This window comes from Galeopterus variegatus, unplaced genomic scaffold (assembly GCF_000696425.1).
Source record: "Galeopterus variegatus unplaced genomic scaffold, G_variegatus-3.0.2 Scaffold138, whole genome shotgun sequence".
Lineage (NCBI taxonomy): Eukaryota > Metazoa > Chordata > Mammalia > Dermoptera > Cynocephalidae > Galeopterus > Galeopterus variegatus.
In genome coordinates, this window is record NW_007726249.1 from 720,258 (window position 1) to 732,019 (window position 11,762).

Here is an 11,762-nt window from a genome sequence, read left to right on the forward strand (position 1 = left end):
AGTAAGGCCCTGCAGAATGTGCTGTTTTCAGCCCCTCTGGGAGAGTTAGGGTTTACCTGCGTGAGTTGTAATGGGATCTAGAACCCCTCTAGCTTGAGCGGTTTGTACACTTGTGAATAATCCCATGTGACCTCGAGGTCTCAGTGTTCCCATCCAGAAAAATGGACACAATGATACATGCTTTCCATACTTTTGGGTTTTTTTTTTTTTGAGGAACTAGAGGAGATACTTGGGTGTGAAAGCAAAAGCAGTGTGGGAAATACAGGTCCTAGGGCCACTTGCAGACTTACAGACTGCTGGGCCTGGAGGATCGTGGAGCTCAAACAATCCCCTTAATTTATTTATTTATTTTTTGTCTTTCGTCTTTTTCCGTGTCCGGCAACGGATCGCAACCCTCAGTGTTGCCCCCGTACCGGACCGGGGACCGGCAACGGGATTGCAAGCCTCGGTGTTGCTCCCGCGCCTCGCTCAGCCAGTGAGCGGGAACCGGTCTGTATGTGGGATCTGAACCCTCGGGTGGGAGCGCCGCCGCGCTTCCCAAGCAGCGCACTTATCCAGTGTGCCACCGGGCCGGCCCCGACAATCCCCTTTTTTTGACAGTTGAGAAAAAGAAGCCCCAGGGAGAGGAAGGGGTTTGCTTGACATCCTCGGTGAGTGAGTGGGCGAGATGCAACCAGGTGCTGGGGCCGTGATGCTAAGCTAAGTGATCTTTGTTTTCCCCTCGTGGTTCAGTTTGCTTCCCTCCTGGTAGTCGTACTGGGTGCAAATTCCCAAGGGACCCGTGGCTGGTGAGTCTGGCTGGGTGGAGCATGAGCTTGCCTGCTGTGCATTCATTGTCCCTCTGGGTTCTCTGGCTGCTCTGGGAGGTGATACCACCATCATATTCATGCTTTAAGTATCACATGTTTTGACATTTTGTTCACTGCATAATTGACAGTGTATAATCTCCCCTGTTGGCATCCAATCAGCTTGGGCCCACACTTTCCATTGGCTGTGATGAGGTTTGTTTCTCAGATAAAGGGCCTCGAGGAGTGGGTTAAGTGACTGGCATGCCCTTCCTCCCCAAGTGGTAGCCATGAGTTGAAAGAGTTTGAGAAGAACTGACATTAAAGAGGCAATAGATTCTATTTCCAGATGAGCTAGTTGGCTCTGAAGCCACCGGTCATTCAGTCTTTCCACGATGAATAACTAAGCCATAATATGAGTCCCTGGACATGTTCTCTCATAACGTCCCACAAATGTATGGCACTGGTCATGAGGACTGGAGGAACGGAGTGTGGATGACTCAGGGAAGTGCTTCCTTAATTGTGCAGATAAAATTGCATGTGGCGTGAGGCGAGGAGAGGTCATTGTCACCATCATCCCAGTGGACTATTCCAACAGCCTAACCTGGTCTCCCAGCTTCCCTCCCACCACCCCAGCCCATTGTCCACACAGCAGTTGTGTTAGTCAGGGTTCTCCAGAGAAACAGAACCAATAGGCTATATATAGACACACGTATCATGGAGAGATTTGTATTATCGTTTAATCCCATACACACACACACACGGGGTCTTCAAAAAGTTCATGAAAAGATTTGTATTATTCTTTAACTCCACTTTCTGTATATGTATCTTTATTTATTAATTATAAGGAATTCACTCACATCATTATGGAGACTGTCAAGTCCCAAGATCTGCATCAGCCACATGGGGATCCAGAAGAGCTGATGATGTCCCAGTCTGAAGGCTGGGAAGCTTGAGACCCGGGAAGAGCTGATATCTCACTTAGAGTCCAAAGGCAAGAAAGAACGGATGTCCCAGCTGGAAGGCAGCCAGGCAAGGGGAATTTCCTCCTACTCCTGGGAGGGTCAGACTTTTTGTTCTATTCTGGCCTTCAACTGATTGCAAGGGGTCCAGCCACGTTAGAGAAGACAATCTGTTTTACTCCATCTACCAGTTCAGATGTTAATCTCATCGAGACGCACCCTCACAGACACACCCAAAAGAATGTTTGACCAAATGCTCGGGCACCCTATGGCCCAGCCAAGTTGACAAATAAAATTAACCATCAGAGCAGTTAAGAGAGTAGGTTGTTTTAGACACAAATCAGATCATATCACTCTGATGCTTAAAATCCAAACTCCTCATATGACCTACAAGGCCACGTGAACAGGTCCCGTCCCACTTCTCCAACCCTATTTCCTCCACGTCTTCCCCTCATTCACTCTACTCCATCAACACTGGCCTCCTTCCCATCCTTTGAACATGACACATTTGTTTTCATCTCAACACCCCTGCAGTTGCTGCGCTCTTTTTTGGGGGTGCATTTCTGCTAGAACCTCAGAAATCCGGCTCCTTCTCATTGTTTAAGTCTCAACTCAAACATCACCTCCTCAGGGAGGCCTTCCTTGACCATCCTGGCTGAAGTAGCTTCCGCTCAGTCACTACAGCCCAGAACACTGCTTATTTTCTCCATTGCACTTAGAACGAACTGAAATTATCCTAGTTATTGATATGTTTATGTGTTTATCATTTTTCTCACCCACTAGAATGTAAACTCCACAAGAGCAGGGGACTTATTTGGCTCATGACTATATTTGAGTGCCTGGAACACAGTAGACTTTCAATAAATTTAGTTGAATAAATGAATTAATTGATGGTGGCACGTATTTTAAAGAAAAGGTTTAAAAATAGCCTCTCTTTCTGCCCTCGTAGAGAGGCATGTATTCTTGTGTCTAGGTTTCAGAAAATAAGGTGAATCCCAGGGCTTCTGTCCTCCTACCCATGTAATCCACTGACGATTCTAACTCTAAGAAATCCCATTTGCCTGGGTATTCCCTGAGATGGGGGCCCCTTGAGAAACACCTGGATTGAAGGAAGGAGGTGGCAGTGACATGCAGGTAAATGTTGGATGTTTTCCAAACCAATCTTCTCATCACACATGCAGTTTTAATGTTGTCAGAATTTAATTCGTTATACAAAGCTGGGAGCAGTAGGGTAGTATGTAAATAGCAAACCATGGGAAGATTGCTCTCCGCAAATACACTTGCCGACCCAGTCTATTTCCATATCCATTTAATGCATGAGTCGCTGTCCCTGGTGCGGAGACAATAGACTCAGTCGGGTGCCTGGGCTTCGTGAGGGGGGTGCCTCTGTCCGAAGTGCTGAAACAATCCCCTCACCCCCGCCCCTCTGCTCTAGGAGCTACTCGGCAGCGTGTGTGGTCACCGCGCCCTGCCCTTGCTGGGTCACACAGTAATGAGCTGCTGGAAATCACAAGGCTTGACTAGACTATAATTCCACTCTCATCTGGCATCTCTTGAAGCTCATCCAGGAGCTGTTGCTGCAGCCGTCCTATTCTGCTCCAGGGGGAGTGGCAGAGCTGTGCCCTTTTGGCAGCTGCACAGAGCATGTCCAGCCTTTGGTGTTGTGAACCACGACAATAATACCATGAGAAAGAACAGAGGTGCTGTAGATCTCAGTTCACAGTCTCCACTCACCAGTCCAGCCTTAGACTGCACGGTCTGTAGTGGTACCTCTGCCTGAGTGGTCCATGCCTAAGTAGGTACCCATTGGGTACCTTCCCATGTTTCCTTCCATTCCCTCAATATGGAAAATAAGGGACAATCTCTGTGAATCTTGTGGCCCTCAAGAAGTAAGTGACAGATATGATCTAAACTTTGGAGTAACAGAATGACCATTGAAAACTATTTGTTAAAAATTTTAAGGTATAACATACAAAGCAAATAGTAAGTATACAGCTTAAATTATTTTTTTGTGTGTAATCATCACCCAGATAAAAATACATAACATTTTCAGCGTGCCCCCTCCCTTGTGCCGCCTAAGAGGTAGTATCTTCCACCAAGTGTAATCACTTTTCTGACATCTGTCACCTCAGATCAGTTTTTCTTGTTCTCAAACTTCACATAAGTAGGATTCTTCAGTATGCACTCTTCTGAGTCTGACTTCTTTCATTCAACACAAGGCCTTGAGATTTGTCCAGGTTGTTGCATATCAGTAGTTTATCCTTTTTTATTGCTGTATAATACTCCTTTGTGCAAATAAACCACAGTTCATTTATCCATTCTGCTGCTGAGGGACACCTGGGTTGTTTTCTGTTTGAGGCTATTATGAACAAAGCTGTGAGCATTCTCGTGCATGTCTTTTCATGCACAAAGCACTTTTTAATGTTGGTTACATCTCCAGGAGTGGAATTGCTGGGTCATAGTGCACACATATGTTTCCAAAGTGGTTGTATCAACTTACAGTCATTTTTTGGGAAAAAAAATAGAATTCTCCTTCCTGATTCTGCTTTCTCTGTGTTGTCTTCATCAACAGGGAAGATGTTCTGAGGAGAGGCTCTGTTTAAATACTTGTGGCTTTAGAGTTTTCTAGGGCACTCTGTCAATCAATATTGATTAGATGACTGTTCCCTACTAATCTCTGCCTAGAAGCCAGAGACTTTTTTCTCTCATACATTTCTTTTCACTGGTTATCACCACGACTAACTCCCGTAATGGAATCTGAATGAGGCGATGCAGAGTTTAGAATAAATAACCCCCTCTTCTTCCTCCACACCCTGCTGGAAGGTGCCTGAGAGAAGAATCTGGCCAAGCAGAGCTAGGAGTGTGGTCTTCACCCTCAGTGCCACAGAGGAGTCCTGGGAGCTCCAGACACTCAAGGGCCAGTTAAAAATCTGCAAGAAGCTTTACTCTCCAAGAACAGGAGAGGGACAAGGAGCAGAGAAAAGAGAAAGCTCTTCCTCCTTTATTCTCCTTTCTCACCTTTTCCCCAGATTCTGTGAGATTTGGGGGCAATATACCTACTGCTAATGTAGAGTGTTTAGAGAATGTAAAGACTCCAACTGAGGCTGTAGTATAAACAGCTCAACAATCTCAAGGGAACTCGTAGAGTACTTTACAGACTGTCCTAGGCATTGATTCATTCATCAGAGGACCCAGCACCCAGGGGCTGCCTCCCCCTGCTGACTGCCCTCGCTGACCCTGGAGTCATGAGATTTCCCATTCCACACTCATGCTTCTGCAAAATCAGTCTCTCTGTCTCTGTCTCTAACTCTCTCTGTCTGACTCTCTCTGTTCCTCTCTCTCTCTGGCTCTGTCTATCTCTCTCTCTCTGTCTCTCTCCTCTCTCTGGCTCTCTTTCTCTGCCTTTCTCCATGTCTCTCTCTTTCTGCCTCTTTGTCTGTCTGTCTCTCTCTGTCGCACTGTCTCTTTTTCCCTCTCTGCTTTTTTTCCGGTTCACTTCCTATTCTCTGCCATGTCTTTTGGAGAAAAGTCCTCTGGATTCAGAACAGCCAAAAGGGCTGGTGCAGAATAAAGTGAGGCTCCTGTGTTCTCTTGAGACGGAGCCAAAGATTCTCATAACTCCTTTAGAGGCAGCAGTAGAGATGGGTGATGGTTTGTGCTTCATGGGATGAGAGCAATCGGGGCTACGCCAACAGAATCATAGACCTTCTGCCCTGCCTTTCTGAGTTGGGGTTGGGGAGAGCTCTTGGCTGGGCTGAGGGTTAGAAGACTCGAAACAGGGTGAAGACAGAGGGTAGAATACATTTGTGCTGTGCCTTGACTCAGATTCCCTTGGCCTGAGAGTTGGGGCCAGGCAGGCATGGTGGGACAAGAGAGGGTGCAGGGTGCAGTGTTCACCTGCAGGCCCTGGGAATGTTAGAGGGTCACATAGATCCTCGACATGCCTTTAGGGGGTTCTGAGAACAATCTGCAGGACTGAGATTGAGAACTCTGCCTGTCTGAAGGTTGCTTAACTCCCCAATCAGCCATCAAGGCTACCTGCAGGTAAGACAAGAAATGATCTCAAAATCTGCCACAGCTGCAGGAGTCTCCCCTGGCCCATCCCAGCCCTCTGGCCTGAGGACGGTTGCTGTCAGCACTTTCCTTTCTACGCAGATCAATAGGGCCCTTGGATATGACCTCAAGTTCAATTATGGCTTCAATTATGGAATAAAAAGGCTGTTATTGCACACCTACCTCTTATTAAAAACGTTGCACTGGGGGCTGGCAGAGACTGGACCTAGGGGGAATCATTAGCCCACTAATTTGAAATCAATTTAAAGTGCATTTGCTTAATGGTATGAGCATTGTGAATTATCTATAAATTGTTAATTTAGTTGAATGTCACACCAGATTTTCATTTTATAAATTACATTTTTGGGTTGGCAAATGTGAGTGTGTGTGTCCTTCCTCTCCCCTCCACCTCTTTTTCTAAAACAAAATATGATCATTTGTCTTGTGGTCTGAGCTTGTGATCCTTGCTACATAAGAGTCTTTGGTGTTTGGAGCCATTAGGGCAGAAAAGGGATGCTGCAAACAGCCCACACACCTATGACCTGCCTGTGCACCAGTGACAGTTTGGGGTGGAGAGTGGAGCAGAGTGGGGGGCTTGGAAGAGCTGGGCTGCCTTTCAGCTGGCTCTGGTGGGCTCAGAGTGGGAGAGGCTGAGCTCTCTTCTCTGCAGGTCGCTACCTCTGTCTGGACCAGGGGCCTGTGGCAGAGAAGCAGCTTTCCAGGATGAGTGAGCTCGAAGTGGCTAAGGGCTTGTATGTTCTCTACAGCAAATGCCATAGGAAAGAGATTGTTGGCTTAGAGGCAGCTTTTTCACTGTGGACCAGGCACCTTCAGATATGATATAGCACCACGTGGACCCTTGTGGGCAGACAGGGACACTCTCTACCAAACCAGTTGGAATTCACGACTCTTTCTGAGCTTCTGTTCCATCCAGGCACTGTGCTAGGAACTCAAACATGAATAAGGATCCTGCCCTCAAAAATATCTGTGTTGATAAATCATCACTTGCTTGTATGGAGCCCTGACTTTGTGCCCTGCTCTGTGCTGAGTGGATTATCAGCATGCCTAGTGAGTCCTCACTGGAACACTGAGTTGGGTACGTCATCGGCCCCATTCGACAGATGAAATAACTGTGAGTGGTTGGTTGTTGGCAAAAACACCCATTATTATTCCCCTCTCTTTATCCCCACCCCTTTGCAACATGACTTGGAAGTTCCTCCCGTTAAGAGGTGGAGCCCATTTCCCCACCATTGGAATCTAGGATGACTGTGACTTACTGTGACAGTAGAATGTAGCAGAAGTGACACTGTGGCATTCTGATGCTGGGCCTGGGGAGCTGTGTTAGTCCCCTAAGGCTGCCACAACAAAGTTCTGTAACCGGGTGGCTGAAACAACAGGAATTTATTGTCGCATGGTTCTGGAGGCTGCAAGTCTGAAATCAAAGTGCTGCCAGGTCCACGCCCCCTCTGAAACCTATGGGGGATCTTTCCTCGCCTCTTCCCAGCTTCTGACGTTTTGCTGACAGTCTCTGGCATTCCTCAGCTTGGAGACGTTGCTGTAATCCTCCATCCTCCCGTGGCGTTCTGTGTGTGCGTCATTGCATCATCTCCCCTCCGCACGTGTCTGTGTCCACATTTCCTCTGTTTGTAAGGATACCAGTTGTGTTAGTTTTCCGGGGCTGCCATAACAAAGTACCACAGACTGGGGGGCTTAAACTACAGATATTTATTTTCCCGTAGTTCTGGAGGCTGGAAGTCCAAGGTCGAGGTGTCGGCAGGGTTGGTTCCTCCTGAGGCCTCTCTCCTTGGCTTGTAGGTGGCCGTCTTCCCGCTGTGTCTTCACACGGTCTTTCCTGTGTGTGTGTTTTAATCTCTTCTTCTTATAAGGATGGCTGTCAGATTGGATCAGGAACCCTCCAACAGGCTCATTTTAATCGCCTCTTCAGAGGCCCCATCTCCAAATACAGTTACATTTTGAGGTACTGGGGTGTTAAAACTTCAACATATAAATTTTGGGGCTGGAGAACACAATCGAACCCGTAACACCAGTCATATTGGATTAGGGCCCACCCTGATAACCTCATCTTAACTTGATTAAATCTGTAAAGACCCGGTTTTCTTTTTTTATTTTTTATATATACATATATATTTAACATTTACTAGTACATATTTGTGGGGTATAATGTATTGTTTCAATACATGCATATAATACTGCACAATGATTCACTTAGGGTAGATAGCAGAGTTTTGTACTCGTTAGTCCGTCACTTCCCCTCTCTCCCTCCTCATTTTCAAATAAGGTCATGTTCTGAGACAACAGGGGTTAGGACTTCGACATATCTTTTTTGGAGGCCTCAATTTAGCCCATAACAGGTGGACACGTGCATGTCCACTCATTCTCCAGGAACCCTTACGTTGCCCTGTGAACAAGCCTGAGCCAGCCTGCTGGATGGTGAGTGACATATTGCCCTGTGACCCCTGTCCCCCAGCCTGACAGCCAGCCAAGCCCCCAAAGCAGAGCCACCCAGCCAACCTACAGCTGGCTTCAGAGGCCTGAGAGAGTCATGCCAGGATCAGAAGAAACCCCCTAGCCGAGCCCAGGTTCATCTGTGACCCCACGGAACCATGAGCTAAACATGTGGTGGTTGTTTTAAGCCACTAGATTTTGAAGTGGTTTGTCAGGCAGCAAGAAATAATTGACATACTGAGGCTCGGAGAGATTAAGTGGCTTGCACAAGGTCACACAGCTACAGGTGGAACTGAGGGAGCCCAATGCTCTGATTACCACACCTCAGGGATAGGCTGTGTTCCAAGGTATCAGGTTCTGCCCAAGTGTCCCTGGAAAAAAGGTCCCAGAGCTCTGGGTGGGACCTCTGGAACCTAGTGGTCCAGGAGACAAGGTGGGAAGAGCCTTGACTCAGTCCCCCAGGGCCATTTGCCGTGAGGCCCTCGGGGAAGTCACTCACCAGCTGACCCTTGGTTTTCCTCTCTGTGCAATGGGGTGGTGATATGCCTGCCTTGCAGCGTCACGAGGAGCTGGCGAGATTCTGAATGTGACAGCCTTTTGTGAACCGCATGGTCTCTCTGTCCCCTTTGGAAGTACCTGCATCACTGAGGCACTGCAAGTCCTCGCTCCCAGTGGGGGCATTTGCGTGTAGTGGAAACTGACCCTGGAGTCAGATGGTCCGGGTTCAAACCCCACCACCCGGGGAAGGTGGGAGAGTCACTTTCTCCTCTGAAAAATGGGGGTACACCTTCCTTCCAGGGTGGGTGGTGGGATGAGGCGAGCTCACGGATGGACAGGAGGCACGTGGGAGGGACTGTGTCACATCCCCGCTTCCCTCCCTCTCCTGCCCTGGCTTCTGCGTGTTCTGATTAACAAGATGAGGCAGGTCAGCCCTGAAGGAGCTCCAGCAGGCAGAGAGCAGGGTGACTGTTTGGGGACAGCGCAGTCAGAAGCCAGACAAGTACGAGCGGCATCTCTGCTGGGTAGACTTGTGCAGGACGAAGTCTCCATTTGTCTTGTGCTGACAATCCATTCCTTCATCTCAAGCCCCTTAGAGAAGAGCTGGGGCAGGAGGATGGGAAGCAAGGAGGGGCAGGCAGAGGAGCTGGGGAGTAAAAGGTGCTGGCTAACCCCACCCACTCTGCAGCCCCAGAGCCCCACTTCTGATGAGATCATGCCCATTTTACAGGTAGGCAGATTGAGGCTTGAAGGGGTAGAAAATGTATTCGGTTGATAAATATTTATAATAAACACACTGTATGCCAGCAGCTGGGGACACCCAGTCTCAGCCTTCATGGAGTGCACGTAGTGCTGGGAGAGAGCCCAGCAGCAGGCCATTAAAAATGCAGGCAAAGGAAGTACAAGGTGCTGTGTGGTCACATCCCAGGACAACTAACCCAGACCTGGGGCGCCGGTGAAGGCTTCCTGGAGGAAGCTGAGTCCTGAGGGGTAAGGAGGAGCTGCGAAGGTGCAGTGGGTGCAGCAGGAGTGTTCCAGGCAGGGAGAACAGCCTGGCAAAGGCCTGGACGTGAGCCACTGCACCGCACGGATCAGGAACGGGGCCGCTTGGTTCTGCCTAGGCCTGAGGGGCAAAGCAGAGGCAGCAGCAGGAGATGAAAATGGAGAAGTTGTTAGTGAGACCCTAAAGGGCCTTGAGGGCTGTAGGAAGAAACTTCAACTTCAAATCTGGAGGTAACAGACAATGCTTCAGCTAGCCACTGTCGCAATAATGCTGCATAACGAACCTCCTGAACTCAGTGGCTTCAAACAACAGTCACTTGATTGGCACCAGCTGGAAGTCAGCTAATCGATGTAAGGACCACCTGGCCTTGGCTTCAGGCCACAGATTGGGTCAAGTTGGTTCCAAGTGTCTTTCAACCTCCTGGGACCAGGGCTCGCCAGGGCATGTTCTTCCCATGGTGGGGCAGAAGCCCTGAGGACAAATCCCCCAGGGCAAGCATATTTCAAGCCCTTGCTTGCTTCACTCTTGCCACATCCTGGTGGACAACCAAAGTGACATGGCCCCACATCAGTAGGACGAACAAGCATATTCCACCCATAGTCAGAAAAGGAGGGGCTGGGAAAAGAATCGTTCCTATTTACTGATGGGCTTTGCAACTCCAAGCACATAAGTACCATCCTGAGCTGGGAGAAATCTGTTTCACAGCAATGATGGTGATAGTTATGGCAGCTGAGCAGGTGTCACTGTGGCCGAGCCCTTGGCAAACATCATCTCACTAAAACACAGCCATGCACAATGGGTATTGTTCTATTTAACAGATGAGCAAACAGGTTAAGATAGAGTACATGTGATGTAGACTGAACTGTGTCCCCCCAATTTTAGGTATTAGAAGTTTGATCCCCACTGTAACTGTTGAGGGTGGGAAATCCTATTATGGTCATTGAAAGGTGGGGCCTTGAAGAGGAGATTGAGTTGATGGCTTAATGGTGGTTGTGGGTGTGTTCTGAGGGCTTTAAAAGGAGAGCACGTGAGAGTCTCCCTCTCTCTACCACTTTCTGCCATGTGAGACCCCTGCGTCACTGAAGCCACCACCAAAGAAGATCCTCACCAGATGTGTTCCCTGAACGTCGGACTACCCAGCCTCCAAAACTGTAAGCAATAAATTTCATTTTCTTTTCTTTTTTTTTTTTTCCTTTTTGTCTTTTTTACTGACCAGTAATGGGATCGCAACCCTTGGTGTTGCGCCCGCACCGCGCTCAGCCAGTGAGCGGGAACTGGTCTCCACATGGGATCCAAACCCTCGGAGGGAGCGCTGCAAGCGGTGCACTCTCCAGTGCGCCACCGGGCCGGCCCATAAATTTCATTTTCTTACAAATTACCTGGTTCTGGGTATTTTTGTTATAAGCAACAGAAACAAACCAATACAATGTGTCTTACCAAATCCACATGGGGAATGGAGGCAGAACAGGGGTGATTTCTGTGACTGCACAGCAGGGTGTCTGCAGAGTGCAGCTCCAGACGCTTTCTGTCACCCTGTTGTGCCCCTTCCAAGCATCCCCTCTGCTGGATCAACTACGAGGGGGCAAGGGAGTGGCATCAGGCAATGCTACCCTCCTAAATACTCCTAAAACTCTGATTGGGACTTTGGGGCTCCCAAGTCTCTGCTCAGAGTAGGCGGGCGGCTGGTGCTGGTCCCAGCATCCCCTGGCGGGGACTCTGGTGCAGAGCACTTGGGCTGATGTTCGCTGGTACCTTCTGAGGGGGCGTGTCCCCTTCTCTCTTTCCTCACTGCTCTTCCTGCCTCCCCTCTACCCTGTGCCCTGCAGTGGAATGAGCTTTCTAAGGAGCAAATGACAGCCACCTCTCTTCCCTGCTTACAAAAAACCATTTAGATAATGCACTCCTGCAGTCAGAAAATCCAAGTGTATGAACAGACCCATAACAAATGTCTTCCTCCCGTTGCTCTCTGCCATCTGCCTAGCACCCCCCCCCCCA